At 46.4% G+C, this 21293-nt stretch overlaps 1 protein-coding gene across 11 annotated transcripts in view; it reads left to right on the forward strand.

Moving 5' to 3' along the window:
* MSI2 (musashi RNA binding protein 2) overlaps window positions 1–21293 on the forward strand; it is a 431644-nt gene that overhangs the window by 6320 nt on the left and 404031 nt on the right. The gene's annotated exons all lie outside the window — the stretch shown is intronic.

The following is a 21293-nucleotide window of genomic DNA, read 5'->3' on the forward strand; positions in this document are numbered from 1 at the left end:
TTTTACTGAGCTTGCCAGGTGTGGCTATGAGAACACAGCTGCATGAAGCAGGAAGGTTAAATTGGAAAGGCTTGTGGCTTACATGTTACATTGATACTTTAGTCATACTTTTTTTCTTCCCCATGTAGCACTGGAGGAAATGCTTCTATGTACCTTCTGAATTTGTCATTCTTTTAGGGAAAGGGAATAAGTTGAAGCTTCTGATTGTAAGTCATAAAGGGAAGGGGTTGTGGCTTTAGCAAACCAGTTTATTTCTTTAAGCATCGTCTCCCAGAAGTGGAACCTTTTAATTGTGTAAAGGGAGGAATGGTTTTGTGCATTAGCATAGAAAAAGTTGGTGATTGTGACGATACTTTGAGAATTTCAGGTTTGGAGCTTACCACTTGATTAATTGATTGATTCCTTCCTTCTTTCTCTCCCTCCCTCCTTGTTCTCTTTCTTCTCCCTTTTTTAAAGAAGGAAACACAACTTTTTAAGTGAATACTATGAAATATTTTCTTAAGGCTTTTTTTTTCCTCTAATGCTTAAGCAAATGATAGGAATGAATGAACTAAAGAGACTAGGTCATTTCTGTACTTCGCACAAACTTTGGAATTGTCATTATTGTTTTATTTACTTCCCAAACTGTCTGTGATCCTTCACATTTCAGAGGGCTTCCCAGAGTTAGCAGTACTTCCTGGGTTTGGAAGAACTGCTGTTTCTTCCATAAGTGTGAATCTTTCAATTTCCAGGTTAGTCATTTGATCACTCAGAGCTTGTATCAGATTACCCAAGAGGGAAGCTGGAAAAATCCCTTACTTGGTAAAACCATGAGTCTGACCTGTTTTCCTCTCCCCCTTGTGGTCCCCCTTCCTTAACTTTGTTTTTAAACGTGGAAAGCAGTATTTCACTTTAATATACTCTGCAGTGGTGCATTCAACTTGAAAAAGAGACAGAATAGTTTTCAAACTTGTCAAAGTATACACATTCCTTTCCCAACCCCCAGCTCCACATCTGGAATGTCAGTAGGTGAATTAACATGAAACCAGTGGGGGGAAAACATCTTTCCATGAATTCTAGGGATTTAATAATAACACCTTCCCGTGTATGACACACTTCACTTTACAGAGGACTCTGCTATTCATGATCTTCATCTGAATTCCGTCTCCTGGGGCATTTGGCTGTTGCCCCTGACCTTCTCTCAGTCTCAGTGTGCCCATCTGTAAAACAGGAGTGATGACAATAGCTCTCTCAGAAGGTTTTTGTGAAGAGTAAAAGACCATGGTCCCCGGCAAAAGTTTTTGTCATTGCCATTATTTTTATTGTCTGTTTCCTCATTATTGTTCTGGTTGTTGTTTGCAAGCGGGACGGCCTGGGTTCAGATGCTGATGGTGCCACTCCTTAGCTGTGTCAATTGGAACATCATTTAACTTCCTTGAACCTTAGCTTTGCCATCTCATAGAGTTTTTCTGCAGATTAAATAAATAAAGGTAAAGGGACTGAAAAAAAAAAAAAGACATGTTGCATGGTAATGCTGTAGAAGCATTAACGTGCTATTTTATTTTTTATCTTTTATTTTTTGTGATGGGAGCTCACTATGTTGCCCCGACTGGTCTTGAACTCCTGGGCTCAAGCTATCCTCCCACCTCTGCCTCCCAAAGTGCTGGGATTATAGATGTGTGCCTGGCCAACCTGCTACTTTTTACTGTCATTTTTATTAGGTCCTCACATCAATCCTGTGAGAGGTTGAGTAATAATAATGATATTAGTTGAATGTATATGCCAGGCACTATTGCAGGGACTTTCTTAATCCATTTAATCCTCACACAGCCCTATGAGGAGACTACTAATATTAGCTCATTTTATAAATGAGGAAACTGAGGCACAGATGGATGTCAGGAGCCATACACAGGCAACCTGGCTGTCGAACTGGACCCTTCACCAATGTGCCATGCTGTTGGGGTACCTCCAGGGATGGCCCCTCTGTTCTGCAACAGGAGATGGGCTCAGAGAGGTCAGTGGGCTGTGCTGAAGGAACCGTAGCCAGAGGCCCAGGACTTTGAAGTTCCGCGTTCCTGGGCCTGGGTGATTTGCCTTGCCCCGTCATGTTATCCCAATGTGTGACACTGTCTTATATCTTTCCATCCGACTCCTCAGGCCATCTTTACAGATGGTTCTGGAGTTGCTCAACCCCAGTGAGGCAACAGAATAATTGCCAAGGTTGTATGGTGGTTGGGAATTGGGACTGGGTGGGGAGAAAGTGTCTTCCCTGTCTACCGTGATTTTCCAACAGAATTTGAGCCTGACCACCAGGATTTCAGACTGGAGTCAGTGTTGGGGGCCAAAACCCGGCTGGCGGGAGCATAGAACTTAAAGTTGAGCCTGATTTATTTATTGTTTGTTTCCCTCCAATAAAACTTTTGCGTTTTTGTGTTCAGGTCACAGTGGCAGAGGGAACCCTGCCCCTCCTCGTGGGCTGGGCAAGGAGCTTGTAAATGATACGTCAGTGTGTGTTTCAGTTCAAATGCGTTTCTCTGCTTTCTGGCTGTCCCTCCTTGCTAACGCTCGCCAGAGAAATATTCCGTGGAGGTGTTAAAACAAGACTAGTGGAAAGAAACTGTAACTTAAAACGAAAGAAAATCCATGGCAGTGAAGAACAGATTTTATATTAGTACTGTCATAATATTCTCTAATGTACCATATAAATAAAAATCTGTTTAGACAAGAATTTTAATGAGCCACCAAAGAAAGGTTTTGAATCCTGCAGTTTATTTATCCCCCTTTGCGATGTAAATGTTCACATCTCAAGTGAAGTAGAGTGGGGCGACTCTTTGGAGACTAGAGGCCGTTAATTAGTGAAGTATATTTTGATCAGGGGAAGAAGACTGGTTCATTCTATATCCTCCTATTTCTCTGGATGATTATTTCATTTTGTAAAATATGTAAGAGTTCCCCTCCTTATCTTTTTAAAAATTAAAATGATCGTGCTCCTCTAAAAAGATGACTTAATTTGAAGCCTTTGGAGACACGAGGATGATGGGGATCCATCCCTCCCTGTTCTTTCTTTGCTCCCTTTGGACTGGAGCGTTGGCTGCCTGGAAGAGTTTTGCTTGAGCTCATGGGTTCTTTTCTTGTGTGTCGAGGAAACAAGAGACTCCTTAACATCTTTCAGCAAGAGCGAGGTCTGGATCTATTCACCATCTGTCTTAATTATCCTTGTGTATAAGAAAACATTTCCACCTTTTCCGAATTGCCATTTTGTTCCTTAATGTAGAGGCCAGAACCTCATCTGTTGATCCAGGGAGATCTCACTGCTTTAACCTGTTTCTAGTTGCCTTCAGTCACAGCGGGGTGGCCAAGGGCGAGTCACTTAAGCCTCCCCAGCCTCAGTTTCCTCCTCTGTAGAAGAGGGAGAATATAGTACTCGCCACCTGGAGTTGTTTGGAGGATAAATGCAAAATTCTTCACTGGGAGCCTGGCATAAAATAGCACCCCACAAATGTCTGTTGATCTTATTATTACAGAATTATTATTTTTATCATTATTATTTTTAAGATGGAGTCTCGTTCTGTTATGCAGGCTGGAGGGCAGTGGTGAAATCTCAGCTCACTGCAACCTCCGCCTTCCGGGTTCACGCAATTCTCCCACCTCAGCCTCCTGAGTAGCTGGGATTACAGGCACTTGCCGTCATGCCCAGCTAATTTTTGTATTTTTTGTAGAGACCGGGTTTCACCATGTTGGCCAGGCTAGTCTCAAACTCCTGACTTCAGGTGATCCGCCCACCTCGGCTTTCCAAAGTGCTGGGATTGCAGGCATAAGCCACCATGCCAGGGCATAGAATTATTTTAATAAGATGAGAAAAAGTACAATGGTGAAATGACTGAAGAAAGATCTTAATTGGAATGTAAGCTTTCTGAGGGCAGGGAACTGTTGGTGGCTGGTGTTTAGTAACTAAATGAACGAAGCAAATCCAGCCTGCCTTCTTCACCATGGAGGCGGCTGCTACCCAGTAGAGTTACGTTGGTTGCTTCAGGTTCACAATTAGGTTGTAACAGGGCTGAGCTAGCAGCCAGGTTTTCCTGTTTCCATCGTGTCCTCTGACATGGCTTCAGGGCCCTGGAAGGTTCTCTGCTGATCATGCGTCCAGATGGGTGCAGTGGCAGCCCAAGCATGTACATGCACACCTCGTGTTCTGGAGGAGTGGTTTCTTGGCAGCTTCTCAAGGGCGAAGGGTGAGTTTTCGGCATCTGGCCTTCCCTTGCTGCTGTGGGTCAGGTCATTCTAGCATCTTGCCATCTTGGATGATCTGCAGCTGTCATCTCGGCAGCCACCGTGAACCGGCCTGCCAGTGGGTTTTCTCGTTCCCAGTGAGGATGCGATGGTGTGTCTGCAGCCCTTTTCCACAACAGCGAGGACCTGGGAGGATTAGTGGCTTAGCTTCTCTCTTGTCGGTGAGCACCGCTCCTTCCTGTGTTCCAAGACAGTAGCAGGTGTCAGCTCAAGGAGGAGGGGCACCTTGTCCTACAGATGTCCTTTCCCTGGATTTGGCCGTTCCTCACATGCTTTCATTTCATTGTTAAGGTCAGTCTCCTAGGACGATGAAGCTCCTGTGTTCTGTGTCAGATGATTTTTGGCAGACAGGTGAGCCTCCTCTGCCACCCGGGAAGGGAGGAGAAGGCAGTCTCGGAGGAACTAGCTGACCATCTCGGGTGCCTCTTGGGGTGGCGTCCATTCTTCATGTCCTATTTTGTATTTTTAAACCCAAACAATCTTCGGCCAAAAGCCCCAAGAACACACAGGGGAGATGTAGTTCATCATCTCTCTCTTCCCGTTTGATCTAGTGTGTTCATTTAACAAGAGCTGGGTTAATCCTTGTTAATCACCAACTCTGTGTGTGCACCCACTTTTGGAGGGATTCAGGAAACCCTCAGTGCTCCTGATGCACATGGAACACAGTCTCAACGTCTTAGCTTGGTACTTAAGGTCCTTCAAAATCTGTACCCCGGGGTCTTTTCCACCTTATCTCTCAATTCTTCTAGCTTTTGCCGCCTTGAAACTGAACGCTCACCCTTCTCTGAGAAACCCGTCCTTGCACAGATTTCCCTCTCTGCACTGCCCTTCCCTTCTTTGTACACAGCAGACCCCTCTTTGAAAGCAACTGCATCATCATCACGAAGCTGACCCTGCTTCTTTGTGGAAGCAGTAATACTTCTTTGGATTTCCACAGCACGTGCCTTTTCTTTGGATAAGCCCCTTCCAAAAATGAATTAGCAAAAACTTAAGGAGCACATACGTCTGTCGCGTGTTGTGCTAGGCATTCACTCATTCATTTATTCACCAAACAAGCGCCGACTGTATGCCAGATACTGTGCAAAGTTCTGGGGATAGTGTGGAGAATATGACAAAGTGCCTGCCCTCACCAAACTTTTGCTCTAGTGGGGCAAATAGGCAGTGAGCAAACAGGTAAGTATATAACATGCTGTCAGGTGTGATCACCAAAGCCAGGGAAGAGCGATGGCAGGAGTGAGGTGGACCCTATCTTGTCGTACAGTCACGTGTCGCTTTCAGCAGTTCAGTGATTGTTTACCGTTTCTGCTCGGCACCCAGGACGGTGTCAGGCACTTTGTTCTGAGTTTTATGATATTTAGGTTCATGCCTCATCTCTTCCATTGGACACAAGCATATTTTACTAATAACCCTCCCCGCCCCCATCCTTAGCCCTTACTCCTGCACCTTTGTACATCATGGACTTCCATTTAAATAGAGGGAATGAAAAATGACAGAGGAAACACAGTTCTTGTCTTTAAGGACATTAGCTTCAGGTTAGGAGGAGGGGCGCCCTGTGATATGGGAAAGGATGGGATACGCACAGTAAAAAAGGTAGGAACAGCATTTTGAGGAAGGGCGATCTAAGCTTCTAGGAAGAGGTGGTCTTTGCCCCAGATCTTGAAGATCAGGTAGGAAGGAATTATGGCAGGAATGCAGTTCTTTCTTCCTGCTGGGAACTAGGAAAGGTCAGGATGTGCAGGTGTCGCAAAGGGTGTGTGCTACAGAGTGGTCTGGCATGAGGCTTGCCAAGTAGCTTGGGGCCAGGTTGTAGAAGGCCTTAAGGGCCAGGCAAAGCAAACTGATAGATGCTGGGGAACCTGTTGTGAGTCTTTGCGGGTGTATGGGGAGGCTCTGTTGGATGCGCTGAGCTCATTTGGACCTGTATAGAGGCTGGGGTCACTGATAGGACAGTGGCTGGTGCAGTTGCCTGGAGAACTTCCACCCTGGGCTTGTGGCTTAAGCTTAATTCAGACTGTGTTCTCTCTGGCCAGAGTCTCTCTTGCCATAGACTCTTCTTCTTCAGGAGTGACGCTCTTGGCAGGTGCCACCTCCACTGCTGAGATGTGTGTCTGCTTACAAAGAGCTCTCTCATTCTCTTGTTTCTACCTTCTATCCTCTCCTCTTCCTCCTTAACAAGAGACCATATAGACACAATTCCAAAGTCCTGTTCTTTATCCTTATTTAAGCTGTGATCATGACCTCACCATGTGTAGACAGTGAGATATCATTTCTTGATGTGGACATCACAGATTGCTTGTGTAACGCCAGCATGTTTGTCCTGTGGCTCAGAGCAGTCTGACCTTTGACTTCATGGGTGGTATCTGCTTGGGGTCGCCTTTGGCTGAGCGGCTGCTTGGAGAAGAATATGTTTTTTTTTTGAATCACGATCTCTGCTTTCCGTGTGATGTGAAGTGAGCAGGTGTGGTCTTGGGGCAGAGCACTCTGTGATATATTGTAGCAGCGGCCTCACTTGGTCGGTCCAACTGGGACAGATGTCCCACTGCATATGGAGTAGAATAAGATAGCCTCCATTCTCCCTTTCTTTTGAAGATAGCACCAAGCTTCTAACCATCTGGAATGTTAGCCTTAGGGTGGATGCCTGGCTGCTCCCTTCCTGCTTTATTTTAACTGTGAGATTTTGAATACTTAAAAAAGAAAAATCCTAATTCGGAATAATGACTGTCATTTCTTGTGAGTTTATATGTTACGGGCATAGTACCGAGACTATATACTTAATGTCCTTTAATTCTTGCAACAATCCTTTGAAATAGTTGATATCTCCTTTTGACAGGTGGGTAAACTGGGGCCTGAGAGGGCGAACAGCTTTCCCGGGACCATAGAACTAGTAAGGGTCAGGGTTGGCCTTTGGACCAAAGTCTCTGAATCCCCAGACTTTGTTCTCCTCTCCGCTAAGCCTTGCTGCATCCAACGTGAGTGGGTAGAGTTTAGGTGGCCACTTGGCCTGATGGCTATGAAATGCTCAGGCTGAGGAATAGAGTTTGTGATAGTGTAGCTGGAAAGCTTCAGGTTAATTTTGATTACCTATTTTCTGAGAGCCTGTTTAGCATAGGTAAGTGCCACTTACTAGCTATGACGTTTTAGACAAGTCATTTAGTGGTTTTGCGCCTCCACTTTTATCTGTTAAATGGGATAGCAACAGTCCCTCCATTGTAGAATTTCTAAGGGTCAGATGGACTAAGTTAATGCATATGAATGGCCTAGGGTGATAGCTGCACATTGTGGGACAGTATAAGCATTCCTCATCTGTAGCTGTCCCCAAGAGATGGCACAGCCCCCATCATCAGAGGACCTTCTAACCGAGCAGCTCATGCGTTGATTAGCACTGTTGCTCCTTTCTAGGGTGAGGGATAGAACAGCACATTGAGATTGGAAAATTCTGTGTCAGTGGCTTGGCCTGCTCGTGGGGTCCTGGCTCTCAAGGCGAGATAGCGTGCAGCCTTTATCTTGGGGAAGCTTGATGGGCATTAGGAATTCATTTCCTTTTCCGTATCTGATGCCTGTGTTTTTGCTGCCTCTGAGAGTAAAGTCCCCGGGAGCAGCTAGGGAACAGCTGAGACACTGCTGTGTGAGAGGTCTCGGCATGAGTCTTCTCTCTCCCAGTACTGGTCTTTATCTGCCTGGGGGTAGCTCTACCAATGACTGATCTGAAAGCATCACATTCATTTATTTGTCACTGGCTGTGACAGGCAAGTTAATGCTAATGGATTCTTTTTTTAGCCTGTTGTCTGGGATGAGTTTCTCTCAAACGTCCTGAAATCTAAGGCATTAGGGGAATGTGTAACTTTTATGGCAGGGGAGGATTTATAAGATAAATAGGGTTTTGTGTGCAAGGACCTTAAATTTAGGTTAGGGGTATGGGCAGCCAAGGAACGGGGATGTTGGGCAAGCACAGAGTCTTCTTTTTAAGAAATCCATTTAAGAGCTCTAAATTGCTGTTTCTGTTTCAATTATGTGACAATTTCAAGGGTTTAGAAAAATCTAATAAAATGGTCTTGATGATGCATTCTGGGGAGAGAGTGCTTCAGAAGATCTAGGAGAATAAATTCCTTGGGGGTCAAGAGATTCTCGTTCCTGCCACCTTGGGCCTTCCTTCGTCTGGGTTTTTACATTTTTATTGTTTTGAAGGGCAGAAAACGGTGTAGGAATGTATTCAGGGCTTCATCCATACCCTCCACCGAAATGAATTATTCTCTTTGGGCAATTGCAAAATAGACGGGCCACTGCAATCTTTTTTTTTTTTTTTTTTAAGCTGACATATTGTAAACGACTTTCAGAGCATGATTTGTGTGTGTAGTGATGTTGAATAAAGCACCAAAGAAAAGAAACTGGAGGAGGGGAAAGAGTGAGGAGGGAGGCCCTATAAAAGTTTTTTCTTTTCTCCCATCAAAGCTTTTGATAATTTCCTAAAGCACAGAAGTTTACAATGGAAGCGGGCTTTTGGGCTGCCTGGGGGAGCAGGGTGCAGAAAGACCTAGTGTAGCAAAATGTGATGCTGAGTGACATTAATGAGGTGACCGCTCTGGTGGGAGGGAGGCAAGGAACCAGCCAAGTAGCAGTTCCCATGACTCGCTCTCAGCTGAGTGTTTCCTTCTGCATGCTTGCGTGGGTGCCGGTGTGTGTTTGTGCATGCACAAGTTGTGTTTCCTAAGTCTTCAGATGGAATTTTTAACACCAAACCCTGTTCAGGTTCACTGTGGTGTTCGCCACCCTAGAATGGCTGCGTGTGCTGAGTTTTGTCCTTTATTCCCACCTGCTGAAAAGTAAAGTTTTCAACTTAGAGGCATTTTGTTTTTACTTTCTGGATATCTGCTGGAGCCTGGCTGGGTGGCATGTCAGGCCAGCTTCACAGAGCTGGGCACTGCTGGAACAGCAAACCACGTCAATATTCTCATTTCTGAAATGAATTCCAGGGAGACGGGATAAGAAAACCTGTGGGTGTACAGATCCTGCCCCTCCAAAGGCCCTCGATCGATGGCACTTCGTATTGGTGGCATAAATGAAACATTGCAACAACTCCTTCTTAAATATTTTAGTGTCTTGGAAAGTAATCCGTATTTCCATGTTGCTCTTGTGCAAGGATTTCCAGTTACTCAAGAAAAGCTGCAACGTTCCGGGCAGAAGAAGGTGAGAGACCTGGGTCTTGCCGATTTCCTGGCTAGGACCTTGAGAGGACCTGGCTCAGTTGCAAACTGGTTTCACCGAGGAAGCTAGTATTTTCATCCCATTTCTCACCATGCCATTAGAGTGACCATTCTAAACAGTACTGGGCAAGGGTTTTGAAAAACTGCTTGACATCTTAAGAAAAATAGCCAGATGGGGCCTGGGGTACAGTGGAGTGTGTGGAAACAGTGTGTGTATTTACTGATACAGTCTATTTTTTTAAATCCCTTTCAACTCGGTTCCCTCTGGGATATCTCTCAAATATGTCCTTTTTGTAGCTAGAGGCAAACAAACAAAGAAAAAATGTTTCAACTTTCAGATATACTACTTAATAAAAACTAACTTGTGGATTCACCATCTCTCCTACCTGGGGAAAAAAGGATCAAATTAGGATGCTTGCACTTAGGAAAAACTGGGTTGTGAGTCTCCACGAGATTGCTACGTGTATATGTTGCCTCTTCTGTTTTCCAAAGCAGATAATTGGTTTTAGTAAGAACTTCTGACTTGATTAGGGGGCCCTTAGGAAATTAAAGTGTGTTTGAATTTCACAAGTATAATTTTAATTATACAAATTTTGCATTTTTCACTAGGGAGCCAGGTTCAGAACTTGTTTTCCTGTACTAATAGGGGTAGTAAAGCTGATTATGGCAGAATGCCTTACTTAAATTGCTTTGAAAATAAAAATCCTTGGACTTGATCATTGTTTTTCCCTGCAGTACACGATGTTCAGGTTAACATCCATACACGTCCCATATTCTTGTTAAAAATGATTAAAAAAAATTTTTTTTTACTGGATTTGCACAACTGCAGAACAGACTGACATTGTGGGGGTGTGGGTGGGTGGGACCTCATTATGAATTTTTCTGCTGCACTTGCTGAAAGAATGCAATTGAAGTTCTTTTGAGCACAAGTCCTGCCTGGGCAGCTTGTGTTTGGCAGGCCGTCACGTTAGCATGTTGTGATTGCCTTTATCGCCACGTCACCCTGTTTGCTCAAAGCCTGCGCGTTCATGGCATTAGCCCTCCAAGCTGCCCCTCTGCAGCATGACCCCAGTGGATTAGAGTAGAAGGTACCATGGAAACAGTCACCTGGGTCTTTCCCCAAGCCATAAAGAGATGGTGGAGTGAGAATGATCAGACCCCCCGGGTATCCCAAGAGAAGGACTGATTGTGTTAAAGGGAAATGACCGTTTTTTTTTTTTTTCAGAGCTGCCCAGACAAAACTCCCAAGTGTCGGGGGAAGTGCTTTGAGAATTTGAACTTTAGCACCCTCAAACATCTACCCCTGTGTGGGGCTCGAAAAAGCTTCCTAGAGACCTGCTCCTTGGGCCTTCTGGGTCTTGTCTCACATATTGACAGGAGAGATTCGATAGAAGAATTCGTTCACAATAGAGAAATCATAAAACCAGCTTGTGTTTGACGTGATGTCATACAGGTGGGGGCCTGAGAATATGGGAAAACAAAGCTGCAAATACAGGCTGGATCCCCCGCAGCCCCATCACCCTGCGTTTTACTCACTGACTGTCGTTATTTTTATTACTTTTTCTCTAGGTGTTCTAGCTGAGGGTTTAAGAACATGGCCTCTGGAACCAGACTTTGAATCCTTGCTCTGCCACTGCGGCTGGGTGACCTTGAGCAAGCTATCTAAATAGTCTATGCCTTGGTTTCGTCATCTGTACAATGGAGATGATGATGGTCTCACCTTCCTGGGGTTGTCACAAGGATTATGGGAGTTCACATCTTAAAGTGCTTAGAACGGTGTCTGCAGTGTAAAGAAGCGTATGGGTGTGTGAATTGCGGTGTGGTTGGAAAGGGTCGCGTCCTGTGGCAGGTTGGGGGAAATGCTCCATGCCTGCCTTACGTAGTAGTTGGAGAACTGTAAGTACTGCTGTCTTCTGCCTCACGTATTTTTCCTTAGGTCATGTTTCAGACATACAAAAGAAGACACACACGTGGTTGTGTGTTTATGCATATGAATATACGTGACTTGGGTAGAATTACGGTGTGATTCGGATTCAGACACGTGTATGTGCTGTGACAAAGTGTGTGGTTTGTTGGCAGCACAGGCTTTGGACTCAGGAGGACCTAGTTTGAAACCTGACTACTGCCACTAATTCTGTGACTTCAGGAAGGTGCTCCAGCCTTTCTGGGCTTCAATTCTGCACTTAAAAAAAGGAGGAATAATAGAATTGTGGGGATTAAATGAGCCCGTATAAATAAGGCACCTGTCGTATGGTTGATACTGACCAAATGCGAATTCTTTTCTCCGTAACCCGCAAAAGAGAATTTTTAAAGCCATCTTGAACACGGGAAAGATACAAAGTGTTCTGTTCTTGCTGGTGATGAGAATAGCTGAAGTTAGTTGATAAGTCCTTAGAGGGCTGAGTAGAGAAAAAGCAGACCATGAAAGAGGGTGTTGTTATCCTTTTAGCAAGCTTCATTTCACAAAACTCACATTTTCAAGGGCAGGGAAATCATTTCAGTTAGTCAGGAACCTTAGATGGTGTCCCCAGCCTTTGAAGATGCCTTTGTTCCTTTGACACTTGGTGGGAACTGGAAACACAGGGCTGGATGGTCCAAGAGGAGGGAGTAACTTCACAGACATGAAAGAGTCCCAGCTAGGAGGGAGTGAGGGAGAACCTTGGGATTGGGGGCAAGGGTTACTTTTTCATAGAACCTTTTGCTTGGGCATACAGAATATTAGGTTTTGATCTACAAACCTATGAGCCCTGTCCTGTGAGTGGGAATAAGATTGGTAGAGCTCAGGAAATGAACACTGTTCCCAGCCATTGGCCTGGGAGATGCTGATGCTCAGACCTATCCTCAGGGCTAGGAAAGCCCCCCGACACCTTAGGGCATACCCTTTGTGTGGGTCCCCTTCATTTCACGTCCATTGGGTGGAATTTACCAGGTATTGCTGGAAACAGGGAACAAGATCACGATTATAAGTGGATCCTGGGCAGGGGATGTGGTGCGTGTGAACGTTAGTGTATAGAGGGTGGAAAGGGAAGGATAGAGGGGTGGCCGGGAGGAGGGAAATAGCAGTAGATTACATTGACTAATTATAGGGAAAAAGCCATATTTGCTGCTCCATTAAGGGATCACTAGGCTATGCAGCAGTTTATTGTAATTAATGCAGAAACAGCAAATAAGTGTTGAGTTTGGAGTGGAGGGTCTCTAGGACCCCCTCCCTCCTTCAGTTCTCTGGGTTCACTGTCCCTCTCCCCTCCCTCAAATTCATTATCTCCGGAGAGAAGAGTCTTGGGGGACCATCTTTTTGGGAAGGGCTGCATAGCAGTCTTTGACCAGTTTTCTACTGGTTTATTTTGACAAAGAAGGAAGATCTTTTACCTGATCTCCTTCAGAAGGTTCTGCAGGGGTTTTAACATTTTCTAAGGCTGAAGGAGGAGGGACAAACTCATGTCATCATTGCTATTCTTGCCACAATCATTTTAATTTCAGCACATGAAAGTGGCAGGTTACACATCCAAGTCCATCGAGTTATGGGCCGTGCGGAGTTGTGATTGCTTTCCTTGATGATTTCTTGTTCAAATCAGCAGTGCTCTTAATTTTCCAGATGAAGTAAAAAGAAAATTGGAGATTCCCCTCCCGCCCGGCGTCTCTTCACCCAAGGTTTTCTGAGCATGACTCTGATTTGGAGGGTTAATATTAATTAGGAGCCAGTTTAGACCTCGGTTGCTTGATGAGGTAGCTTCAACTGTTGTCACGAACGTGGCTGGCTCCTTTTTGCATGTGTCTGCTTTTGGTGAAAGTTTCTGGGTTTAAAAGCCAAAAGAAGAAATATGCAGAGAAAGATAGAGGAGGGACCAATTACTAAAGAAGTACAAAGCATTCTCCTAGAACTTGAGGGAGGAATGAGACCAGAGAGCCTGGGTGGGTGTGGGTTCTGAGCTGCTACCTTCCCCAGCTTGCTGCCGCTGCTGTTTGCCTCAGTTTCCTTTGTTGTAAGTGAAGGTCATCTCTCTAGCTTCCTAAAAAGGGCATGACTCACTTCCTTGGTTTCCAAATTGGGTGATGCTTGAATTTCTCTGAGGCAAATCCCTGGTGAGTGCCAGGTAACGAAGGCGCCTCATTTTTGTGCTGAGGCTCAAGGTTCCCTGGCTCCCATGTTTTCCCAGAGCTGACCCGGTCTCCTGGGGGACAGTGGCAGAAAGGATGAGGCCAGAGAGAGTGAATGAGCCCCACCGCACTCAGGAGAAAGGAGACCTGGAGAGGAAGGGACCTGTTCTTGGCTTGCGTCATGTTAGGAATCTTTCTTCTGTGGACTGGGGTTTTGGGTTGGTTTTCTTTTCTTTCTTCCTTTTTTTTTTTTTTTGAGATGAAATTCCTCTCCAGCCCAGGCTGGAATGCAGTGGCACAATCTGGGCACCCTGCAACCTCCGTCTCCTGGGTTCAAGTGATTCTCTTGCCTCGGACTTCTGAGTGGCTAGGATTACAGGCGCCCTACACCATGCCCAGCTAATTTTTTTGTATTTTTAATAGAGGTGGGTTTTCACCTGTTGGCCAGGCTAGTCTCGAACTCCTGACCTCGAGTGATCCACCCACCTCAGCCTCCCAAAGGGATTATAGGCATGAGCCACCGCGCCTGGCCTGGTTTTCATTTTGACAGGGTGGTTTGGGGCATGAGGGAGTATACAGCAGACCATGGGTATGAACGTTCCAGGCCCAGCCTAGACCTGACTTCTGCCTCCTGGTCTCTTAGCCCAGTGCTGATGTGCTGAACGTGACCTCAGGCACATGGCCTTGCAGCTCCTTGTTTCAATTTCCCCAAAGATGGGGGAAGACTGAGGGCATGTTGTGGGAAGCAGTGGTGATTAGGGCTTAAGAGACGAGGCTTAGGAGGTAGGCAGTCTTAGGGTTTCTTTCTGGCCTAATAATTTCCTAGCTGCTTGACCTTGGGGAGTTCACTTAACTTTGCTAGTCCTCAATTTCCTGATATGTAAAATGGGATGATACGATATGAGCATCTACCTGACAGGATTGTTGTAATGTTTACAGGAGACAGTGTTCATAAAGTACTGAGCACAGTGCCTGGGAGGTGGCTAGCACTTTATTCCTGGGGGCTACTTTTACTGTTAACAGCTCCATAGTGATTTGACCAGTGGGTTCTGAGAGTTGAACCGAGTCTCGGACTAGATGGGGCCACGTCAAGAAAACATTTGAGGCTGGGTGCGGTGGCTCAAGCCTGCCCTCTGGGAGGTGGAGGTGGGAGGACCGATTGAGGCCAGGAGTTGGAGACCAGCCTAGGAAACAGTGAGACTCCGTCTGTACAGAAAATCCAAAAATTAGCTAGGTGAGGTGGTATGTGCCTGTAGTCCTAGCTACTCAGGAGGTTGAAGTGGGAGGATCTCTTGAGCCCAGGAGGTCGAGGTTGCAGTGAGCTATTATCATGCCGCTGTACTCCAGCCTGGGCAACAGTGAGACCTGCCTCTTAAAAAGAGAGAAAAAGAAAGAAAACATTTGAGCTCCACAGGTTGACATTCAGATTTGAACAGTTTCCCACAGAGGGAGAATTGCTGCAAAAGAGGCAAGGCCTGCCCAAATGCATGGTCTGGAACTAAGGTGATGAAGTTCCCTGCACCGTCCAGCTTTGAGGAGATGGGGACTGGGGTTTCCCCTTGCTTGACATTAACCACTTCACTGCAGGAGAAGGGGAGGAGGGACAAGAGGAGGACCAATCCCCGAGGGACACGGAGACCCACATTAGGTTTTGGAATGCACGCCTGGCACTATCTGAAATTTAAAAGCCTTGCTTGACTGAGGCAGAGCAGATCAAAGGCCATTTGCCGTTTCAGAGTGTTCCTATGTGTGTTTGGCAGACAGCTCTGTCTTTTTATTGCTTCCTTTCCCACTGAGTCCTCCATCCCCCTGCAGCCTCCCACCCCTTGGTGAGATTTTTTTTTTTTTTAATTTTATTTTAAGTTCCGGGATACACGTGCAGGATGTGCAGGTTTGTTACAAGGTAAACATGTGCCATGGTGGTTTGCTGCACCTATCAACCCATCACTCAGGTATGAAGCCCTCACGCATTTGCTGTTGACCATGATGCTCTCCCTCCCGATGACATGGTTTTAAGTCGGCACCAGCACGTTTCTCATGCCTTGTGTATGCAGCAGGAACTGTGAACTGGGGGCAGGTGCAGGCCCTTTGGCCACTGCGGACGTGGAGCTGTGGATGCCAGTGCTTGTGTGGAGAGCCGGTGTCCGTCGGCTGTGTCTCAGCTTTCTTTTCAGGGCAGACCTGATATAGGCTTTCTAGGTGAGAAAAGCCTTAGCACTTGTGAACTATTATTGTTACTCTCTGGAAGGGAAGGTGGAAGGGGGAATCTATGCCAATGAGCACAGCACAGGCCGTGTACAGATACACGCGAGGTTGCTCGGCATGCTCTTAGGCCTGGAGGAGACAGAATCAGATATTAGCCTGTCCTCTGGCTGCTCTCAGGCTAGCAGGGAGGCAGGTGTATAAACCAGGATGTGAGCTAGAAGGGGACTGTGGCCGTGCACAGGAGGGGCACAGAGGATGGAGCAAGCAGGGCAGGCTTCACCGAGGAGGCCTCGTGAGCTGAATCTTGAGAGAGAGGAGGAGATCCTCCAAGTTAAGGAAACTGTGGGAGCAGTTAGCTTGGCTTTTGGGGGCGTGTAGCACATTGTTCTTTGTAGACTGGGGTGTAATGTGCAGAGGAGAGCAGAGGGAAGATTGATTTGCTCATTATGCAGCAAACATCTGGAGCTCCAGTCCTGAACCAGGCCCAAAGCTGGGGAATGAGAGCTCAGTCCCTGCTGCCTTTGTGAAGTTGGTGGCTGGCAAGGGCACGCTCATTAAACAACTTACTGCATGATTTACTACTTTTCTCTTTTCTTTTCTCTCTCTTTCTTTCTTTTTTTTTCAAGGTCTTGCTCTGTTTCCCAGGCTGGAGTGCAGTGGCACCATGAAAGTTCACTGCAGCCTTGAATTCTTGGGCTCCAGCAGTTCTCCTGCCTCAGCCTCCCAGGTAGCTAGGACCACAGGCACACATCGCTGTGCCTGGCTAGTTTTTTAAAATTTTTTGTAGAGGTGGGTAGCTCGCTTTGTTGCCCAGGCTGGTTGAACTACTGAGCTCAAGTGATCCTCTTGCTTCGGGTTCCCAAAGTGTTGGGACTACAGGTGTGAGCCACAGTGCCTGGCCTGATTCATGATGGAAGTATGATTACCATAAATGCTGCAAAGATGCATTGGATGTTAAAAAAATCATAACCAAAAAACCAGGTTTCCTTTGGGTTTTGGGAAGACTTCCTGGAAAAATAGCACAGAGGCTGAGCTTGACGTAGGGAGGGAAATAGCATGGTGCATTTCATGTGCTGAGGAAGGAGAAGGTGGCTGGAATGCAGAGAGTGAAGGGGACAGAGAGGAGAGGCGAGGCCACAGTTGCATTGGTGGGGATAAAAATTCCTATCCTAGGAGGATTGGGGAACCCATCTGTTTAAGAGTTTAAGGGATAAGAAATGATCAGGTTTGCGTTTTGAAAATATCTCTCTGGGAGTCTACATGGAGAGTGGCTGTGGGTACCCCAGGTAGCTATAGGGGAATCAGTAAGTAAGTTGTTGCAGCAATCTGCTTGAGGAAGGATGGCTGCTTGGTTGAGTTCTTGGAGGTGGTGATGGAGACCAGCAGATGGGTTTGGGATGCATCTGAGAATTGGAGCATCAGCTTGGTGGTTTGGTTAGCTGAGGAGTAGGAAGTGTTAAAGGTGAGAGGCAAATTTGATTTTTCATTGGTGTGGGCAGAGCCCCCAACCCCCACCTCTTGAGATTGGGAGTGTTGGCCCACGCAGGAGACAGGGCAGGTGTGCCTGGCTCAGGGGGTTGAGTGTAGCCCCTTGGCTGGAGATCGGCCTACTCTTAATGACGGGCCCCTATTGATAAACTTGTTTTTGAGCTTGCACTGTATATGTATTTATTTATAAATGATATACATATACTTCTGTACTAAAATAGCATCCTCCTAATCAGGCAAATAATTAAAAACAAAATAGGGTGAGAAAAAATGCTAAGCACACATAAAAATTTTCATCTTTTTTTCCCAAACTTTACCACGGGGACCATTGCTTTAGGCCGTGGGGAGCCCTAATGAGTTTTAGGGTGGTGATGGCCAGTCAGATGGGTGTTGGGGAAAGAGCACTCTGTAATCCAGGGGCTCTCCGGTGAGTTCTGCCCAGGCCAGGGGCCCAACGGGGAGGTGCTCATGTAGTATTGTCATGTGTGGCCTGGTAAGTCAGGGACGTGAAATTGTGACATAATTACTATCCCCCCGGAAGTGATATTGGCAATATCATACCAGGTGTGTGAGGGCTTATTGGTGTTTGATGTTTGCTAGTCTGTGTGTGCTCAACCCACGGGAAAAAGTGGCAAGGCCTGCTCCCCTGTGGTCCAGCAGGTTCCTGTCTAGAGGGCTGAAGGCTGTACTTAGCCAGGGAGAGCCAGATCTGTAGAGAGCATCATGTGGGGATACAGTGTCCATTCTCAGCATCTCCACTACTTGCAGTGCCATCACCAGCCAATTCTGAGCCCGTGTGGGCCACTCTTCTCCTTTTTTCTGGTGGATTGATAATAATACTTTCCTACTGAACTCCAAAGACTGAAAATGATGCAAAGTGAATTGTTTCTATCTTTGCAATCCAAACGTTCCTCTTCGTTTACTCTCCAAATCCCTTCCAGCAAATTGGTATTGCCACTCTCCCTTCCCTGGGTTCTTGGAGGCTAATTCCGTTCCAGCTCGCTCCATTTAGCTCTTTCTTCGAGCAGAACCCAAGCTAGGATCCTGCCTTCCAGAGAATGCTTTAAAAAGCCTTGTTTCCCAATATACTGCGTTTCAGTTATCCACGAGTGCAGCCGTGCTCGGGAGAGGCGTACGAGCTACTTTTACATGTGAGAGGTGAGCAAATCAAAGGTGAGCCCGTTCTGCCTCAGTGAGGCCTTTTGTGTAAAAAGGGCCTTCTGGAGTAAAGCAATCAGGTTGACTGACAACTGCCGAGGCACAGTCCTGCTCTGTGGGATAACTTGGAGAAAAATCCGGGCCAAAACAGACAAAAGGATGTCCAGAAACTGGAGGTGGGGAAGCCTGAGTGAGATCAAACAGCCTGAAAATGTGTCTTCCATCCATTTAGGACTTTGTAGGGAGTGAGGTTGGAGTGGCTGGCTGAGGATGTCAACATTTTAAATTTGTCCCTGCTTTGACTTCCCTAGCTTTATCTCCCATGAGATCAAAGCGGAGAGACTAGGAGTTGTCACTGCGGGATTCAGTTTCAGACTATGTTGGGGTACCCTTGCTTTACGACCTTGGGGTTTCTTGTCTTTGCTTCGGGTGACGAGTTCATTTCAGACAAGAAGTGACATGTATGTTGTGGTCTTTTATTCAGAGTGGGAGCTCTTAAAAGCACCCATAGAGGCTTTGAAAGGACTGGGAAGCAGCTTGGAGGGCCAGTCCTGTATTTTCCAAGGAGTCCTGAATCCAGGAATCCAGAAGTTTCTATTTGTTAGCCTTGCTGCTCCTCCAAGGAGCCATCCTGAAGGCAGTTTAGTCCTGCACCGAGAGACAAGGCACAGGCCTGAAGAATTCCTGCCCCCTGCTGTATAATAAATCTGATACTAAAATTAGTGCTGGCCTCCCGAGCCATTATTCGTACTGAGATGATAAAGGAGTGTGTGTGTGTGGCAGGCTTGGCTTTCAGGATTGGAGGAGGTGGCTTTATGTCAGATAAGTGCCCTGGTCTCGAGATCATTATTTTATGGCAGCCTCTCCCCCGTTCCCCTGCTTCCTCTCCTCCTTCTTCTGTTTTGTTAGGGGTAGGAGTAGGTAGGGGTGGATAGAGGAGAAATATTTTAGCTTGTCTTTTGGTTTTGTGTAAGTCTCTGTCACCGTAGGTAGATATTCCTTGAGAATCTTTCTGAAGGTTTTATAATTGAGTCTTTTACCTCCGCGACAAGGTATTATTCACTTTCTCTAAAGCATTTACTTTATGCTCGGGGAAGGGGGGCAAGACTTGTTTTTTCAGGGAAATATGTCTCTAGGAGAGGCTTGCTGTCAGGGCAGCTCAGTGGTCAGCTTATGACTCTAATCACTGAGGTGGGATCTGGGCCCCTCGCTGAATGGCAGTCCTCTGGCAGGGCGATTTTGCTTTTAAAATAACCATGTTCACCTTTAACTGCAAACGGCTGTGACGAGAGTTGTATTTAATTTCAAATTGCCCATGTCCAGTAACCCTCTGTACCTCTTTAAACAATAAAATGTTTTTAATCTTCCCGCAGCTGTTTTCTCTGTGTGGGGGCTTGGCATTTTTGGAAAAGGAGGGGGCTTCTGTGCCTCCTCTCCACTCCCTTTCTTTTCCCTTTCAAACTCACCGAGACTTTGTGAAAATGCTATTTTGCTAAGGGGGGAATCTGGTCAGTAAAGTCTCAGAGTGAGTGCTGGGAAGTTTCTAAGCAGAGGCCGGGCTGGGTCAGTCAGTAATGGCAGCCCCCGGGGCTGAAGTGCTTCCTTTGTGGGCAGAACCCAGAAGGCCCTTTGTAACGCTGACCTATTAAAGAGTCCATAACTTTTTCTCCCCATTCCCTGCCTCCAGCTTCAGGGGGGGCTTGATTTGTCTGTTATAATCAGAAACAGATTTTGGGCTCCTGATCCATTATAGATGTGTTTGAGATGGATGCCAAACCTGAAGCCACTTAAGGAGCATGTGAAAATGTGTTTAGATACAAAGGAAAGAAAGGAAGAGAGAGGACGAGGAAAGAAATAGCCACTTCCAAATCCCCCAAACCAGAAACAATCCTGAAATGATAACACACAAGAAAAAAAATCTCCATTCAGGCCCTGAGAAAGCATGGGAGGAGAAAATTTGGCTTCAAAGTCAGCCAAGTTGGTGCTTCGTCTGGGATGAACAGCCCAGTGAAGGAGGTTAAAGGAGCCGGAAGACGCATGTGCGCTCCCAGAAGTGTTTCAGGTGGGGCCTCCCGGGTCCAGGGGCACGTGTGTCCTAGGCTCGGAGCAGAGGGTAGCAGGTGGGTGGGGACGCAGGGGGAGCACTCACGTTGTGCCCAGCAGGCCTGTGTTTCTATCCTGGAGACCCTTGGGTTAGGAAATATTGATTGCTTTGTATTTGTAAGCAATGTTTAAGGGGATCCAGGGCCAACACAAATAGCCAACTTCAGGGGAGTAAGTCTCCTCTCAACAGGGAAGCCCATTGCTCTGATTTTCTGGATCGACACGGCCCCAGATTTATTTTCCTTTTTAATTCCCAAAAGCGGCCCGCTGAGTTGAGCATTGCCCAAGTATTGGTTTCTTTTCATCCCTGTTGAAATTTTTTTCCTCTTTAATGAAAGAGTCAGCTGAGTTGGCTGTGCTGGGTCCTCCACCCAGTGGTGGTTGTGCTGGTGACGCCTGGCTGCAGGGATTCGAAGGTGGCCCTTATTTCAGCTGTCCTTGAGGCTCACTCCTGTGTTCCCCCCTGCCCCGCCTCCCACCCCGCACCCGCCACCTCCCGAAACGTTTGCAGTGCAGCTGCTGGCCCAGAACTCGAACTGATGTGTCTCTCACTCCAAACAAAAAATAAACCTGTGTGCTTTATGTATGTGTTTTAGAGGTGTGCCTGTGTCTTTTTTCTCTTGACAAGTTCATTCCCTGCAGCTGTGCAGTCACAGTGCACTTTGAAATCTGCAGCATATATATATTTTTAAGTGAGTAAGTATAAAGAGATGGAGAGATGTGGTTTGACTGTAATCCCACATAAAACACTCTGACCCCAATTTTTAAAAA

The sequence above is a fragment of the Aotus nancymaae genome, unplaced genomic scaffold, assembly GCF_030222135.1.
Source record: "Aotus nancymaae isolate 86718 unplaced genomic scaffold, 86718_ANA_hifiasm-v0.15.2.pri h1tg000072l, whole genome shotgun sequence".
In the NCBI taxonomy this organism is placed as follows: Eukaryota; Metazoa; Chordata; class Mammalia; order Primates; family Aotidae; genus Aotus; species Aotus nancymaae.